We start from the raw sequence: 19,354 nt of genomic DNA, 5'->3' as shown, positions 1-19,354 counted from the left end.
TGAAGTATGATCTGCTTTATTCATAGTCTATTGTCGAGTTTATTACATATAAAAATACCTTCCCAATGGCATCATAATGCGTGTTTGATCAAATGACCATACACTGTAACCTAGATGAACTAACATATTTGTTTATTTTTATTTTATGTGTGTATTTTGCATAAACATATGTCTATATACCACTTTCATACAGTGCCTGCAGAGACCAGAAGATGGTGTCAGATTCCCTGAAACTGGAGTTGCAGAGCTGTGAGCTACCACGTGGGTGCTGAGAATTGAACCCAGATCCTCTGCAAGAGCACCAAGTGCTCTTAACTACAGATCCATCTCTCCAGTCCCCTTGGCTTTACAACAATGTAAGCATTGCACTGGTGGAATCTCCCAGTGTTTGTGGATGGCTATTACTCTGATTGCCAAATGGAACAAGAAGATTACATAGATGCATACATTCTGTTTCCAAAAAAAATAAAAAATCAAAATAATTTTTTGGCCAAGAGACATTCTGTGAAACAGACAAGAAAATCTCAAGCTCTGTTCACTCAATAGCACTCATTTGTTGGAAACATATCCTCTACAGATGCCATGTGGCATTACAATCACACGTCAGCCACGGAAGTGCCAGTGGTCTCAGATCTCAAGGATCTGAGACAGAAACGAGGCTCACAGATACCATGCCCAAATAAATGCCCCACCATGTATTGCATGAGAAAGGGACTACCAGCAAGTCGCTCATTCTGTATTGTGTTGCCACATCCCCTGTGGACAAGAAAGACTTACTTGACCAGTTGTAGGGAAGGATTCAGGACCAGCTTGGCTAAAGAAAATTGCTTCTCCCAATAGCAGTGGATTAGTGGCTGATCAGTCCGGGGATAAAAATGTCAGGTTTCCTCCTCTTGGACTGCAGGTTTGGGATGGCACTGTATGGCTGTCCTGGCTCTAGAAAGTTCTGTGGTGTCAGTGGAGGCTTTCATCTAGACTTCTCGCTCTTACCCACTCCTCCCTGATGGTGATTCCTAGAGTATGCCTCACAGTTATGCCTCTCCAACTCAGCATCAGCCTCTGGTGGCCCCTAGAGAGAACAGTGCATCCAGGTCATGTGCCCAGGGTTCAAGCTGGATGTGCTGGTACATGGGAGGGCTGCAGTTCTAACCCAGACAAGCAGGCTCTGGGTAGAACTAAAAAAAAAGAAAACACCCATCAGCCCATACAAGGCTCAGCAGGTCATGTGGGCAGGGATTTATAGGGCCGGGTGGACTTCAAACTCCAGAGTGCATCTTTTACAGAAGGTGAACAGAACTAATCTGCTTTGCTTCGTTCTGTCTGAAGGCAGCCCTCAAAACTAGGATGTTTGTCAAGAACAGTAGCTCTCAACTGTAACTCCGGAATTTTGGAGGCAGAGGCAGGAGGAATGGCCTAGGTTTGAGGGCAGCCTGGGCTACACAGGATGCTATAGGCCAACTTGAACTTCAGAGTGAGACCTTTTCTCAAAACCAAAAACCAAAAGCGCGGTGTAGCTGCGGGAGCTTGTGAAGTTGCAGATTCTACGCTAAACCAGAGCTGTCCCATTCCGTGTACATTGAATAGAATGGTACTGGGGAAGGGAGAATAGTAGAGATGCACCAACTGATGCTACTTTGGGAGCTTGTAGATGTCATGGAAGTTACCACAGAAAATAGGTTAAGAACAGTAATAACAGCAACAGCGATACTCAAAACAAAAAATTATCACGTATTTCATAAGGCTCAGGTGTAAGATGCACACTCAACATCAAAAAGACCAAGTGTCAAACAAATAAGCCTTCACACTTGTTTCTTTAGTATAGCTCGTGGCCATATGATAGAGAACACGTGATTTTAAACCTAATAAAAACTTTAGCAACTCTAATTTTCGAAAGTGCTCTGCCACAGCATAATGGTGAACATAACTGTTCTGAAAAACATGTCAGTCTCAAAAAGTAGCCACGGTCAGTAAAACTGAAACTGGGGAGAATAGCAAACAGAACGTGCTTGAACTGATACGTTAGACAAAGAAATGTGATTTTGTATGTACCATGTAGCCGAGACATGATTTTCCAGAAACTTACATTTAGTAGAAAATGTATCTCTTTTAAACTTACATTCCTGGGTATCATACATTTAAGCTGGCCAACAGTTTTCCCAAGAGACTGGCACTGGAAAGGGGGCCGTGGTCATCTGATGCAGGTGGGTATTCCAGACCCCTTTATATCAGACATGCACTGCATCTGGTGGAACTCCATCAGATTAACTCCAGATGGTGAGGGGACCAGGCTCACTGGGCTCAAGAGAAGGGCAGGGGCTGGAGAGGGCTAAGAGCCAAGCTCTGACCACCCAAGGTAAGACAGAGGCACCCGGGACACAGTAAGAAGAAAGAGCCAAGAGGGTTTGCTGAAGGAGGAAGGTGTGTTTTGCAGGACAGGGGGAATCAACAGCTTCACCCAGCAGAACACTACGAAGTCCTTGAAAGCACTTGAAAGGGGACCATCTGATACTGTGGGATGCTTGACGGATTACGGACAGAGACCACAAACTTGTGGGAGGGGCCAGACAGTAAACACTTTGTGTCAGCCCAGATGGTCTCTGTCACAACCACTTGGTTCCAATTATCACAAGAAGGGGGCACAGACTGTGTAAACAGGAGTGTAGGCCAGAGTTTGAAACTCTTGTGTTTTACACAGAGAGAGACAGAAAGAAAGACACTTCCCACTCAACTTTTGAAAGAACATGTTGCCTATTTGAAAACTCAGTTCTAAAATACCATCCGCAAGAAGGGACTTCTGCACTTCTCATGATTTAATAACAGTGCTGTGGTGGTTTGAATGAGAAATGACTCCTTTAGGCGTACTCTTGAACATTTGGTCCCTAGATGATGGCACTGTTTGGAAAGGTGGTGCAACCTTGCTGGAGGAAGTATAAAATTAAAACAGGGTTTGAGAATTTATAGCCCTTGCCCCACTTCTAATCAGTTTGCTTTGTGTTCACTGGGATACAACCTCTCAGCTTCCTTTTCTATTTGTTTGCTTGGGATATTTTTGATTTTTCTTTGTCAATTGAGACAAGGTCTCACTATGTAGCCCTAGTTGGGCTAGAATTCAATTTATAGGCCAGATTGGCCTTGAACTCAGATCCACCTACCTCTGCTTCCTAGGCGCTGAGATTAAAGATGTGTGCTCCCACACCTAGCTAATTAAGCTCCTGATGCCAGCTTGTTTACTTAATTTCTTCATGTCATTAATTACACTTATACACTAATGCATTCGGTACTGTCTCTAGTAGTGGGTATTATGTGTTTGTTTGTTGTGTTTTTAATTTTTTAAATTAATTTATTTTTTTGTTAATTAAAGTTTATTCACTTTCTATCCAAGCCGTGGCCCCTCCCTCATCCCTCCCAATCCCACCTTCCCTCCCTCATCTCCTCCCATGCCCTTCCCCAAGTCCACTGATAGGGGAGGTCTTCCTCCCCTTCCTTCTGATCCTAGCCTATCAAGTCTCATAAGGACTGGCTGCATTGTCTTCCTCTGTGGGCCTGGTAAGGCTGCTCCCTTTTGAGTGGGAGGTGATCAAAGAACCAGCCACTGAGTTCATGTTAGAGACACTCCCTGTTCCCATTACTAGGGAACCCACTTGGACACTGAGCTGCCATGGGCAACATCTGAGTAAGAGGTTCTAGGTTATCTCCATGCCTGGTCCTTGGTTAGAGTATCAGTCTCAGAAAAGACCCCTTTGCGCAGATTTTTTGGTTCTGTTGCTCTCCTTGTGAAACTCCTGTCCCCTCTAGTCTTTCTATCTCTCCTTCTTTCATAAGATTCCCTGCATTCTGCCCAAAGTTTGGCTATGAGTCTCAGCATCTGCTCTGATACCCTTCTGGGTAGAGTCTTTCCGACGCCCTCTGTTGTAGGCTTCTGTTTTATTCCCTGTTTTCTCCCTCTTCCGATATCTGTCCTGTTTGCCTTTCTGAGTGAGGATTGATCATCTTACCCAGGGTCCTCCTCCTTGCTTATCTTCTTTAGGTGTACAGGTTTTAGTATGTTTATCCTATATGTCTAATATCCACTTATAAGTGAGTGTATACCATGTGTGTCTTTCTGCTTCTGGGATACCTCACTCAGGATGATCTTTTCTAGTTCTTACCATTTGCCTGCAAATTTCATGATTTCCTTGTTTTTAATTGCTGAGTAGTACTCCATTGTGCAAATGAAATATAGTTGAGGGGCATCTGGGTTGTTTCAAGACTCTGGCTATTACAAATAAAACTGCTACAAACATGATTGAGCAAATGTCCTTGTTGTATACTTGCGCATAGTTTGGATATATGCCTAAGAGTGGTATAGCTGGATCTTGAAGTAGCACTATTCCTAATTTTCTGAGAAAGCACCAGATTTGAGATATATATATATATATATATATATATATATATATATATATATATATATATATATTTGATATATTTGATATATTTGATATATTTGATATATTTGATATATTTGATATATTTAATATATTTGATTTCCAAACTGGTTATACAAGTTTGCATTCTCACCAGCAATGGAGGAGGGTTCCCCTTTCTCCACATCCTCTCCCGCATGTGTTGTCACTTCAGTTTTTTATCTTAGCCATTCTGAAATTTCAGGGTCATTTTGATTTGCATTTCCCTGATGACTAAGGACATTGAACATTTCTTTAAGTGTTTCTCTGCCATTCAATATTCCTCTAAGCCTATATGCCACAAAATTTGAAAATCTAAATGAATGGACAATTTTCTTGATAGACTCCATTTACCAAAATTAAATCAAGATCAGGTAAACAGATTAAATAGTCATATATCTCCCAAGGAAAGAGTAGCAGTCATCAAAAGTCTTCCTCCCACAAAAAGCCCAGGTCAAGATGGTTTCAGCATAGAATTCTACCAGATCTTCAAAGAAGAGCTAACTCCAATTCTCTTGAAACTATTCCACAAAATAGAAACAGAAGGAACATTACCAAACTCATTCTATGAAGCCACAGTTACCTTGATACCTAAATAACACAAAGACCCAACAAAAAAAAAGAGAACTTCAAACCTATCTTTCTTATGAACATTGATGCAAAAATACTCAAGAAAATACTGACAAACCAAGAACACATAAAAGATATCATTCACCATGACCAAGTAGGCTTCATCTCAGGGGTGGTTCAATATACAGAAACAGTGTAATCCACCATATAAACAAACTGAAGGAGAAAAACCACATGGTCATCTCCTTAGATGCCAAAAAAAAGCATTTGACAAAATACAACACTCATTTATGTTTAAAGTCTTGGAGAGATCAGGGATACAAGGCTGCCCACTCTCTCCATATCTCTTCAACATAGTACTTGAAAAGTCCTAGCTAGAGCAATAAGACAACTAAAGGATATCAAGGGGGACACAAATTGGAAAGGAAGAAGTCAAAGTATCACTATTTGCAGATGATATGATAGTATACATGAGTGACCCCAAAAATTCAGCCAGAGAATTCTTCCAGCTGATAAACACCGTCAGCAAAGTGGCTGGATACAAAATTAACTCAAAAAAAAAAAAATCAGTAGCCTTCCTGTATACCAAAGATAAAAGAGAAAGAAATTAGGGAAACTACACCCATCACAATAGCCACTAATAACATAAAGTACCTTGGTGGTGTGTGTGTGTGTGTGTGTGTGTGTGTGTGTGTGCGCGTGTTTTAAGAGTGCCTCAATACATAGCCTAGCCTGGCCTCAAATTTGCAACTTGCCTGCCTCAGCCTGATCAGTGTTGGGTATGTGCTATCACACCTGGCTTTAATTTGATTCTTTACTCTGATATACATTAACAGTTTTCCTCATACTTGCAGTCCCCTTTTTTAACACCCCCAACTCTGTCTTTGTGGGGTATGTGTAAATGTGGTCATGCATGTGACATGAACTACATGTGGAGGTCAGAGGGCAACCATGGGAGTCAGTCTTCACCTTCTACCTTGTTTGAGACAAGGTCTCTGGTTCACAGTTGTGTATGCCAGGCTAGCTGGCCCACAAGCTTCTAAGGATTCCTTCTATCTCTGTTGTCTATGTCACAAATAGAGGGCTGAGATTATGGGCACATATTACTACATCTGGCATTATGTGGGTTCTGGGGATTCAAATTCTGATTCAAATTCAAAAAGGTTTGCAAAGCAAGCCTTTTGTCCATTGAGTCTTCTCCCAGTCCTTCACAGTGTAGCACTTTCCTTCAAGATAAATCCTCCATAGTAGAAGGAAGCTCCTTAAGCTCAAGAAATAAACAACTCAAAGGTTTCAGGAAGTCCCTGAAACCAATAAAATTCCCTTATGTTCCTCCCTCCCCATGACTATATAAGTGAAAAGAACTTATAAGAGATACTCTCAAATGAGCTGAGCTGCCTAGAAGCTTGTCAGACTAGTCAAACTGCCTGGAAGAGGCTAGACCACCTGAGCTACCTCTAAAGGGCACATGCCAAGCAGTTGAGCTGCCTGCAGGATGTGCAGGACTTTCCAGGTTTCCAGCTCTCATGAGCTGTCACCCATGCTGGGTTACACAGATGTCTTTGCGTCATTACTACTCCTGTAAGTAATACTTCACCCACAGTCCTGTAACCCCAACAAAACTCATCACTTCCCTAAGGCAGACATGAGTGATGTCCTTACTTTGTTCTGCCATCAGCCGCCCATCTGGGGTGATTAGATAGTTGTTCCCATTTGCACAGTAATAGTGTCACATGACACCCTGTGCCCTGTTGCCTCAGGTAAAACCTTCCAGTGAGAAAAATAAGACTGCTTCTGATGTCCAGCCTCTTTGCCTCTCAGGATGGGGACTGAGCGTTTTAGTCAGGGTCCTCTCTCTTGCTTAGTTTCTTTAGATGGACAGTTTTTAGTAGGTTTATCCTATGTTATATGTCTATATGAGTGAGTATATACCATGTGTGTCTTTCTGCTTCTGGAACAGCTCACTCAGGATGATCCTTTCTAGAAAACAGGAAACAACCTAGGAATCTGCCACAAAGGGCCTTCAAAAGCCTCTGCCCTGCAGACTATCAAAGCAGAAGCTGAGACTTATGGCCAACTGTTGGGCAGAGTGAATGGAATCTTATGTAAGAAGTGGGAAATAATAAGAGGTGGAGAGGACGGGAACCTCACAATGAGAGAAACAGAACCAGAAAATTTGAACACAGAGAACTTCCCAGAGACTCATACTCCAACCAAGGACTATTCATGGAGATAACCTAGAACCCTTGCACAGATGTAGCCCATGGCAGTTCAGTGCCCAAGTGGGTTCCATAGTAATGGGAAGAGGGACTGCCTCTGACATAATCTGATTGGCCTGCTCTTTGATCACCTCCCCTTGAGGGGGGAGCAGCCATACCAGGCCACAGAAGATGACAGTGCAACCACTCCTGATGTGATCTGATAGACTAAGATCAGAAAGAAGGAGAAGAGGACTTGGGGAGGAGCATGCATGAAGAAGGGGGAGGAGGGTGGGATCAGGAGGGGAGCAGGGAGGGGCTTATGGGGGGATACAAAGTGAATAAAGTATAATTAATAATAAAAAATAAATTAAAAAAGAAAAAAATAAGTCTGAAATTCTGTCCTCAAAAATTCAACAAATGAAAACAAAGTCTTCGACTCATGCATGGCGTCCTTCCATTTACTGCTGGTTTTGTTTATGGGCTACTTAGTATGAAAATACAAGGAAGGTCACTGAATCACAATTTCCAAGTCAGTAGTGGCAAGAAATAACTTATAGCTGTGTTGACGACCTGGGGTGGGGGTGGGGGATGCCTGTGTGAGAAACAGGGAAGGTTGTTTTTTACTGCATTGGCTGAGTCTCTGGAAAAAAGATTGTCTCTTGAATTAGCAGCTTGCCTTTGCTGTCCAGATAAATATTGTGTTGCTAGGACCTACACTACCCTGCCACGTGGGTCACCCTGTCATATAATTAGCCTCTTATCATATCAGGTGCTGATCAAGAGAGTAGCATTTGCTGCTAATGTGGTAATTCAACTATAAGAAACTCTTTGCATGGATTGGTACCTCACTGCTTATTCCATCGCCCCACCAGAGATGCCCTGGGTGGTTACAAGTCTGTGGCAAGCAGCCGCACCCCACTGTCAATCTGACACCTGGATGTCAAGGTTTTAGCTGCCAGCCAATTGGGGCTAATTCCTCCACATGCTCAGGTGCTTAGCTGCCTGTTTCATCTATCCAGTGGCCACTGGATGGGGCAAAGAATGAATTGTAATTGTTGTTTTGGTGCAAAGAGCTCAAGCTCTTGGCAGCCTTGTCTAGCCTGTATGGTCAATGGGTGAGGTTTTTGCGTTTTTCAAAGAGTAAGTCAACTCTAAGTAAACCCCGAGGAAGCCTGACAGGAGCCTACAGTGCTGTGCCCTCAACTCTCCACACCATTTACCAGTCCTGCTGTCCCCAGAGGCCATGCAACCTTATCTCTACTTCCCCTCCAGGGTCTCCTCATGCCCCTCCACCTTCCCAGGCATGGACCCAGTGTTCATCTCCATCTTGCAGGCAGCTCCCACAGAGACCACCTGGCTGCAACCCTCCTAAACTGCGTTTACTAGTCTGTGCATCTGTAACTCTAGCTGAACAGGACCCCACTAAAGGGCTGTGTCACTGGTGCCACCTCACTGTGATGGGACAATACATATGCTTTCAAGGGGGGCATTTCTCCCGAGCGATTTCTACAGTGTAACTGCTCGGGTTCTCTGTGATGTTGGGTGAGTTGTTTACTGCTCTGTGGCTCTTTCTTCCCCAGTGCAATCAGTACTTCACATAGCTGTTTCAAAGAATCTGTAAAAAGAAAAATGTGTACAAGGAAGAGTCTGTGTGTGACTGGCTTAGACAAAGTAATGACTGAATGAGAGTAATCATACACAAAGCAACAATGCCTGGCGTGCTGGCTTCCTACACAGGTGTCTGTTAAAAGCCATACTCAGTTAGACCAGAGAGATGGCCACCAATAACTGCAGTTCCAGAGGGCTTATGACACTTCTGGCCTCCCCAGCTCATGTGCAACACACACACACACACACACACACACACACACACACACACTAAAAGTATAATAAAATACACTTTTAAAATATATATATTCAATAAAAATATTCAAGAGAGACAAAGAGTTCCTCACCTCTGTCCCCTATCACAATGACCTTTCCTTATTTTCTTTTATCAAAAATCTCACCAAGAAAGCAAGGCCAAAATGAAGGAAAGGGGTCTGGGAGCTGTCTCAGTGGTTAAAGTATGAGGGCATGAATTTGGATCCCTGGCATTCACATAAAACCTGGGTACTGTGGCACACAACTTGTATTTCCAGTGCAAGAGGGACAGACACAGGAGGCTTGCTCACCAGCCAGACTAGCTGAAATAGAGTTCCAGGTTCTATGGGAGACCCTGTCTAAAGAAATAAGAGAGTGAAGACACACAACACTGACCTCTGGCCTCCAAGCGCATGCGCGCGCACACACACAGACATACACACACACAACACATATTCAAAATAATAAGTAAATATTTTTAAAAGAAAGAAAGACTGAGTCCTAGGTGCCTTTTTTTTTTAATTTTAGTTGTTCACTTACTGACCCTTGATGGCAAGTAATGAGAGCAGCAGCCAGGGTGCTCTTACTAGACTCCAGGTCCTCTGCTGGCTGCAGAACCCTTGGGCTGCCTGAGGAAGGTGCTCTTAGGCCATTCCAGAGCTAAAGAAAATGAAGTCAAGAGAAGCCTAGCATCCCGCCCAAGGTCACAGACCTGGTAAACAAGCAGAGCCATGGCTATGTTTTCTTATCCTGGAATCACCTACTGCTTATAGCAACAGCTATGCATTCATCGAACGTGCTTAGTAATGACATCGTCTGGTTAAATGAATAACTCATTTAACAACTGTTTATTTGCTGCCAATTGCAGGTCAGGCTTCAGGCGGGCAAAGTTTAGAAATGGTCCCTGCTGTTACCACGTTTATGTCTGGTGGAAAAGAGACAAACCAATCAATAATTAAGGAGCAGCATGATAAAGGCTATTACAGGATATAAAGTACCTCATGACCTAGAAGCCCACACCAAGCCCAGGAACGAGCCTTGAGGACTGGGGCTGCACAGAGGCCTTCCAAGGGAGGCATGCCCAAGGATGTTAAAGGAGCAGAGATTCACACACAAGTCAGACACCTTGTAACACATCTGATGTGAGCAAGGAGACACAAAAGAGCTGAGCTGGAACAAGGAGGACCCATTCACCAACAGGTTACCACTGGCTTGCCTCTCCTTCACAGCCTAGAGAGTTTAGGAAGGCTTGCACATGCCTTACCTCTGAACTACAGGCTTCTTCCCCAGGGGCATTCAGGAAGGGTAGACCCTCTGTCCTGTGCCTATGCTAGGAAAGCACCCAGCCTGCTTGCACAGAGGGAACAGACTCAGGGTCTTCATGGTCTCTGAACACATAAAAAGGCAGTCTCTGATAGAGACCCAAAGACATTTAATTCTAGTAGTTAGCACACTGGCAGCCCACCATGTATGTTGCAGTTGTCTGGACTACTGATATTTCTTAATTTCTAGTCTTCAAATATTTTCTGTTTTTCCCTTCTTCTCCATTTCTTGCTCTTTCTCTCTCCCTCTTCCTCTCCATCTCTCTCTTTGCCCAATGCTGGGTCTTCATGAAGACAATTCAGAGGAAGACTGACTGAAGCAATCACACTGTTGACATTTTTCCGTGTGCTCCTACTAACTGCATATCTCTGAAGAGCTGCTCCTTATTCTCTGAGTTCCTACATGAGTTCCCCACTCGAAGTGTGAGTGTCCAAAGTGTAAATCAGTCTTGGGAAAACCAGCTGGGACCTTCATGGTTGATTAGAAAAAGCAAAGGCTTTGTAAACTGTTAGAATTGATATAATGTAGTTTATGTAAAAGACTCATGAGAAATTTATACCAGCTTAATGAATTCATTGTATGTGGCATTATAAAAATAAAGAAAAGTCTTTTAGAAAAATGTTTGTCCTAAATTCTAGAACTGAAAGAAATTGGCAAGGAACTCAAATACATACTTCGGCAGTTGAGAGGGTGACTATCAGATGTCTTAAATCCTCTAAGATTCTTTTAAATGCCTAACCTGCAAGTCTCATCCCTTTCCCCTCATCTCTCAAGAAGAATACCCAAGTTCCAACATCAGGAAAGTATATCCAGACTGTCTCTGACATGAACTCAGTGGCTGGCTCTTTGACCACCTCCCCCTGAGGGGGGAGCACCCTTGCTAGGCCACAGAAGACAATGCAGCCAGTCCTGATGAGACCTGATAGGCTAGGGTCAGATGGAAGGGGGGGGAGGACCTCCCCTATCAGTGGACTTGGATAGGGGCATGGGAAGAGATGAGGGAGAGAGAGTGGGATTGGGGGGGGATGAGAGAGGGGGTAAAGCTTGGATACAAAGTAAATAAACTAATTAATAAAAAATATAATTCAAAGCTGTGATAGATATTCTAAGAAGTAATGGTAGGAAATTACTAAAACTTTATGTTGCATAATAAGTTTTCTGTAAAAGAAGAAATATGTATATTTGTAATATAAATATTGCAATTAAAAAAAACATTCAACAGTCTGTAATATGTTCTCAGGTGTTTCATGCAATGTCAATTGTTACTTCAAGGTGTGGGCAGACGCCTAATGCAAAGTGCACATGCTGTGAGCACAGAACCAAGGGATGCAACACAGATTAACACTGCCCAAAACACCAACGTCATTTGGTGTTTCATATTTAATTCATTCTTGTTCATTGTACAATCAGAAAACCCTTTACGCTTGTCAAATTTATTTGTAACACCAACAGACAATTATATACTACATACAGGGTCACAACCCACGGCATAAGAAACTCTGATCTAGAGCATTGTTAACTGGTTTTATGTTACTTGTTAGTACACATTATCTGAGAATGATTAAGTAAAATTCCTGTTATTCCTGTAAAAAAGAAAGGAAGGGAGGAAGAAAAAGAAAGAAAGAAGGAAGAAGGAAGGAAGGAAGGAAAAGAAAGAAAGAAGGAAGGAAGGAAGGAAGGAGGGAAGGAATGTCCAAAGGTGGGCCTTCCTGGGAGTGTGCAGGTCTAAATCCTTCTCAACTGATGCTCAGGAATGGGTAACCCTCCATGGAAACTTGCAGAGGACCCATGTGAAGGCCAACCGTATTTCTTAAACTTGCTTTATCTACAAGTTCAGCTGCAGTTTCTAGTAACACAGAAGATAAACTTACTCTGGCTGGTTTGAACAGAAAGCGATTGAGGCCAGTGAGGTGGGTTACCGGGTAAAGTGTTTGCCTCCAAACCCAAGACTATCCCTAGAATTCACCTGCTAGAAGGAAAGCATCCTTTTTGAGTCCTGCACGTTGTCCTCTGACTTACATACTATGCATACATATACGATAAATTGCAAACAAACAAATAAATGCAAAAGATTTTAATCAGAAAGGAATTGTTTAAGGGGCCATGTGAATCTCTAGAAGACCGAAGACCGCGTTGGCAGATGTGACCCAAATCACTGCAAAGACTACAGTACTCTACTGGAAACAGCAGCAGTCATGCAGGGTTCAGCTCACGAAGGCCCTGCCGATGCAAGAGCCCCAGCACCACCATCTGAGAAAAGGGCGTGTTGACCCCATCTTTGCTAGGATGGGTGGATCCTTTAAGCCTGCTTCTTCCCTTCCCAGTCGTGACTGGGAAGTGTGGCCAGAATGCATGTGCTAAGTAGGCCCCACAGTTGCAGGCTTTCACTCTTCCATGGAGGTAGGAAATTAAAGTCACCCTCTCTTTTGGAAAGGCTTATACAGGAAAACCCCTTCAAAAGACCCTGATCTCCATCAAGACACCCCCCCCCACCCTCACCATATGCAAAAACAGACCATCAAAGTATGTTCACATGAGCTAAGACCTCAGTTATGTGTCTGCTTCTTCCTGTCTACAAATGCTCTAAGTTATGAGTTACCCAGGGCTAACAGGGGAACTTCCCAAGGTTATCACACTCAAGTGCTCAGGGCTCCTCCCTCATCCTACCGCACTGCAGAGCGAGGACATCAAGAGTGGTGCGGAAGGGAGACTGCCACGCTCGCTCACGCCAGCCGACCTTATCAAGGCCAAGGCAATCATGTGATAATGTGTGAATCAATCCAAAGGGGTAGCCCGGGTATTTCTGAACCCATATCAACATTCACACCTCCGGTCTAGCCAGCTTTCCTCTCCTTCTGAGCTGTCGCTAGCCATTTTCCATGTGGGACTCCTATCCTCTGATTTATTGGCTTGGGAGAGACGTGGTCAGAATTCTGCCGTGTACCATACACTGCGCCACTGTAAGCACTCCCCTGCCAAACTTCAGCAAGAGCTGTCTTTGGCCAATAACCTCTATTATAAGAGTCAAATCATCCATTCATTAAGTACTTTTTATGGAGTGCATACTAACTGCCGGCACTACAGCAAAGCCTGGAGATTCATGGCATGAAAAGAGCAGTGGCCCCACCTCCCAGGGTAGATATTAAATTAATGAAGATGCTTATAAAAAGTAATGAGAAGTTGCAATTGGAATCTGTGTTCCTAATAAATTTTATTAAACAAAAAGATTACTGAGTATGGTGGCAGAATCCCAGCACTTGGGAGGCAGAGGCCAAGACAAGCATGGGATATAGAGTGGGGACCAGGCCAGCCTGGACTATATAACAAGTAGATTCACACCACAGAATGCTTCTCACTCTATTTTCATTTTTCACTGTATACCATCTTTTTTCTGTCTGTCCACTCCTAGGCTTCTGGTCAAGGTCAGCCCTCAAAAGATCCCAATGTCACACTTCATCTATGATGCAAGTGCAGAGAGCATGCTGCAAGGATGGGAGCTGTGGCCCTTAGGTACATGCTGTCTTGGACTACAGCAAGAGCCATCTTGTGCATCTGCATACTCTCAGCTCAGAGGAGACACACACACCAAGAGTTGGCTGAGTCCTTTTATCTCCTTTGGAGCCCGTCCTTGGAGGGAAAGTAATGAACTCTCACCCACTTTACTTCTCTTTCTTGAAATGGACCAGGCAGCCGGTTTTCATGGAGCAAAATTTTGTCTCCTACTAGCAGTGGACTTAAAGCCAGTGAGTGCAAGGATTTCTTCTGAGGCAGGCTCCCACATAATATGCTAGAGCCCAGCAGTATTGTCAATAAGAGCCCAGCCCAAACTTACTCCCTACCTCTGCAAACATGAATGACCTGCTTGCTAGAGGTGGTCTCAGCATGAGGAAATCACCTCTACAAACTGACTTACCCCAGTTTATCCCCCATATCAGGAAATGCCGATACTTCACAACTCAAGGACACGAAACATGGCCCTATGTCCCATATCCTTTTTTTTGTTTGTTTGTTTGGTTGGTTGGTTTGGTTTGTTGTTGCTTGTTTGTTTTTAGTGTCAGGATCTTACTATACAACCTTAGCCAGCTTGGTACTCACTCAGACTCAAAACCAGGTAATTCTGTTTCAGTCCCTACGGTGCTCAAGTTCTAGGATTACAGCTTTGCACCACCAAACCCATTTTCTTTGTTGTTTTCTTCACACTCTGACATTTAGTCTTTGTCTCATCCAGTACAAAATATTAACTATTATGCCAGACTGTATCAGATGAAAACTCATAGGTCATGATAAGGTGTTAAAAGACTGAAAAGTGGTACAAAGTAGTAGGTAATGCCAAAATAAATGGATGCCTAAGAACAAATTAGAGTAGGTGTGTTTCATAACCTAATGGGGTTCAAAATTTACCTCATTCTCTTGTCTTACAGTAATATCTTTGAGGAAGAAGACAATGATTTCCAACATGGATTTGTTTTCATCATGTATAACGGTACAAGGGGAGCAAAGGCAGAAGATTCCACTGCAAGTTTGGAGCCAGCCTCGTCTACATGGTAAGTTCCAGCCAGCCAGAGATACACAGTGTGGGATTTGTCTAAAAATGGAAGGGAGGAAAAAATGATGGAAGGAAGGAGAAAAGGAAGGACAAAGGAATGAAAGACAGAAACAAACAAACCAAGGATCTCCTTGAGGGTTTCCAGAGATGAACTCTGAGTGGGAAAGGGAATGCTTAGAGGCCAAGGCAGCAAGGCTGGACTCTTTGTTGACTTCCTATCATAATAGTTCTAAGATGGTAAGTCCTGGGACACACCTCTGCAGGCTGAAAAATGGGTGAACACTGAACCCTGCCATCTGATGAAGGCCCCGTTTAATATTATAATGTGACAATGAGATATCAATTTTGCCAGCTTAGGTCTCTCCTCTTTTTAGCACACTAGTGACATGCAGATCCCACCACCATCTAATCACACTCACCCCTTACAAGTTCTACTTCTAAATGCCATTAACAAATGAACTTCAGGATTAAATCTGTAACACATGAACCTTCTGGGGAACATTTTAAACTACACCCTTTACCACTGCCAAAAGGTTCAGGCAAAACAGTTCAATACCAGGGCTCAGTGGGTAAAGATGCCTGTCACCAAGCCTAATAACCTGAGTTAAATCCCCAGGGCACACAGGCTGGAAGGAAAGCACCAATTTCATCATGATGTCCTCTGATGTCCACATGTGTGCCATGGCACCCAAGCCCCACACCCACAATAAATAAAAATACAATAAAATTGTTTTGAAAGGTCCAATGCCAATTGACTTCCCTTCCTCCATTTTCCCATGACTGGCCCCAAGTCATCATCACCCTGTCTGTCTCATCCTTTGCTGGCACAACGACCTATAATAACTTAGCTGCATGAATCTAACAGCTCTGCTCAGAGAGAAGCTTTGTGCCAGGGAAGCCCACTTAGAGCAGGAACTCTCAGCCTTCGGCTATATTCAACAGAATCGTGGGATTTCACCAAGCATTGAAACTTGAGATCAGCATGGCCCAGTCCCTTCATTTTACCATAGCCTAGACAAGAGAGGGAAATGGTGACTGCAAGGTCAGACATTAAGATCTCAGAGGGCCCCAAATCCAAAGAGATTTCCAGAACTATGGTGCAACCGTGTGTCTTGGAGAAAGCTAGGAAACTTTACCCCGCCACACATCCACCTCCACTCAAGTGGAGAGCAGATGGCGCCTGGCTCCCACTGTGAGGACCCAGACACCAACCCCAGGGGACAGATGAAGAGATGGACTTGGATGGTAGGAGACTGTGATGTGAGGGATCCAGGCAGCTGCAGGATTAGTGCTGGATTCTGCTCCTGTGGTGTCCTGGGCTTGGCGTAAAAGCAGCTTCAGATCAGTGGGTCTTCTCAAGTCAGAAGGGAACGGCAGAGACAACAGTGGAGATCAGAGGAGCCCAGTGTGCACCTAGCCCAGCTGCTGTCAAATCCCTTCTGTGATCACCTCCCATTTTTGCTGAGGCTCTGTTTCTCCTACTATCCTCATTTTAAAGAGATAGTAGAGCAAGATCCAGAGGACCCACATGGCCTTAACTAACAGAGCCTTTCCTCTTGGCATAATCTATGGCAATCTTGGCATATCTATAGACCTGATCTATGCCCCTGAGCCTTACAGGGGAATCACAGACACAGCCAGGGAATGGCGAGGGAAGACAGGCACATGACTTGTTAAAGTAACACCGAGAATCTGCTGTAAGAATCCGGCATAGTCTCGCTCTACTTTCTAAGATTTTTTTCAGATGTGACTCAAGCCACCTTTTCAGATATAAGATATAAGGAGCCCCTACCCCCCAGCCTTAGCAACCCTATTTGTCCACAAATGACAGAAGGTTTCATTTACAAATGGTTCTAGAGACACACAGAGATTGAGACCAGGGAAAGAAGAAGACTTGGCTTCAGGGACTGTTAAAATGAGACTAGAGGAAATAAGTCGTTTTACTTGTGCACTCACGTGCTACACTCAGAGCCAGCTGGGACAGTCCCTGGAATTTGGTGACTAATCAGATGCTGGGCTGGGAAACACACCCCTGAATGTCATCAGACTTCAGGCATTTGCACTGGGAATCCAGAAATAAGCTGTCACTGAAAGGACATGTGCCCTCTGGAAACAACATCCAGAGCACATTTCGTAATCTCCAGCTGCGACTCAGAGAGCCAGGAGACAAGGAAAGGTCAAGGCTTGGCCCAGCCCGGCCCTTGCAGCCTGTTCAAGTGTCCACCTGACTCCCCAAGCCAGCCTCTCTCTGCTTGCTGTCATGTCTTGGGCCCCTATGTGCCTTATGACCACCCTCCCTGGTGTTAGGATCCTGCCATCACTTCACCATCTGAAGCAGAGCTCGCAAATTGTGGGCAGCTATAACCATCGGGTCCCGCACTTGCCTTGAGTGTGTTTGAGTATTTGTCAGATGTTAAGCATAATTTTATTCACCAGAGAGTTAATGTCAAGTAATTACTGGTACTCTACTTATCAAAGATGACTGAAGTGAGTGACGTGTTTTAAAATAACTTATTTTGAAGGTAATGTAGCTTTGTATTTAGAAAAAAATGGGAATGATATTTGGAGTGAGCAGAGAGGAGCTCTTCTTGAATGATCTTACATGATCAAATAATTTTCAATGCAAAGTTCTTGTGTTCATATTCCTCTGTGTTTTCTGGTCAGGAAAAGAATATGGCTCATAATATACATATTTTATAAAAAATTGGGGGTTTTTAATTCCTTATTTATGCCTGTATGATGTGTGTGTGTGTGTGTGTGTGTGTGTGTGTGTGTGTGTCTGCCACCTATACAGAAGTCAGAGGTTAACTTTGAGGCGTCTTTTCTCTCCTTCCACCATGTGGATCCCAGGATTCAAACTGGAGTCCTCACACTTGGTGGCATATGCCCTTTCCTGCTGAGCCATCTTGCTGGCAAAATCAGTTCTTCAGGATTTTTTTTTCTTGGCTTGTTGTTTTGTGTTTTGTTTACAGTGCAAAGGATCAAACCCAGAGCCACGCAAGTGCCATACTTGTAGGCCAACCTGCCAGCACTTTTGGAACTTTTTTGATTTGGCTCTAGGAATCCAAAGGGAATTTCTTAACTCAAGCTTGCATTTACCAACTTAAAAAAATAAAAATTAAAAAAAAAGCAGCAAAACAAGCCTGTCGGGTTCTTTGTGATGATGACCTTGCGGTTGCTGGTGGGGGATATGCCCCTGCAGCCTCTCAGGCACTGTCAGTTAGTGAACCTGGCCGCGTCAACAAAGGTGCTGGTGATGCCTGGAAAGGTTCAGACAGCAGAACATACCTGCCAAGGCACAACTGCCATGTCAGGAGTGAGCACTGGACAGATGTAACTGTCACCCAGGAGTGATGCCATACATTCCATTCTATCACAAATCCAGGGAAGAAAAGGGCCTGAATGACTGAACGTCTCAAATCCTTTCATTCTGTCCCTTTCAAGACTTCATTCACAGCCCAGTGGATGATTCGCTAAGAAAACCTAGTCTGGTACAGCTCCAGGCCTGTTAATGAGTGACTTGGAACTAACTGGTGGGTGGTTATGCGAAAGAGAAAGGAAGGGGGTGATAGAGCGGCACCCAGTCTACACTAACAAGGCTCTGAGTGTTCTCACCTCTGCCGCCCTGGACAGACTCAGGCAGGAAATCCCATGGCCCTGTCAGCCAGCTGCAGGCTACCTAATGTTGAGAGCGCAATGAGGAACAAGACAGAAGGTACAGGACATGAGAAGGCATGGCTACTGGCTGTGTGACCTGCCCCAAGGTACTGGGGTTATTCAGAACTGACAAGGCAAAAGCACACAGTCAGACAACTGTACAGTACCTGGTATTGACATGCCCCCACTGTACTAGGGGTTGCAGGGTAAAAGCTGTCTGGGGCCCTGGACTGTTTCGAGTAACCACAACAAAGAAAGCATAGCTAGCAATCACTAATATCACAGCCTAAATGTTTGTGTCCCCCTAAAGTCATATGCTGGACCCTGGTGGCTAACATGACAGTAGTAAGAGGTAGGGCCATCTAGAAGTTGGCTATATCATTAAGGCTTCCCCTTGTGAATAGGACTAGTGCCCTCCTGAAAAGTTGCTGAAGGGAGCTGTCTGGTCCCGCCTACTATGTGAGAACATAGAGGGGAGGAATGAGCCCATATCAAACACTAGCTCTCACTTGTACCTTGAGCTCCCCCCCCCCCGCCCAAAACTCTGATCGGTATATTCTTCCTCTTTATAAATGTCCACAGTCTAAGGCATTTTGATACAGTAGTGCTACTGAAAACACACTGCCTCAAATTCACACTTCACACTTCCCTTAGAGCCACACACTAGACAGATGATAGATAGATAGATAGATAGATAGATAGATAGATAGATAGATAGATGATTGATAAATGATTGATAGCTGATAGATAGA

At 43.9% G+C, this 19,354-nt stretch overlaps 1 protein-coding gene across 1 annotated transcript in view; it reads right to left on the bottom strand.

Annotated features, from left to right (window-relative positions):
* The window catches only part of Retreg1 (reticulophagy regulator 1), a 143,196-nt gene that overhangs the window by 47,591 nt on the left and 76,251 nt on the right, over positions 1–19,354 (bottom strand). The gene's annotated exons all lie outside the window — the stretch shown is intronic.

The sequence above is a fragment of the Psammomys obesus genome, unplaced genomic scaffold (genome assembly GCF_907164565.1).
Source record: "Psammomys obesus unplaced genomic scaffold, mPsaObe1.curated_primary_1811, whole genome shotgun sequence".
NCBI lineage: Eukaryota > Metazoa > Chordata > Mammalia > Rodentia > Muridae > Psammomys > Psammomys obesus.
Note: the sequence above shows the minus strand (reverse complement) of the source record. Positions and strands in the feature narration are given on the sequence as shown.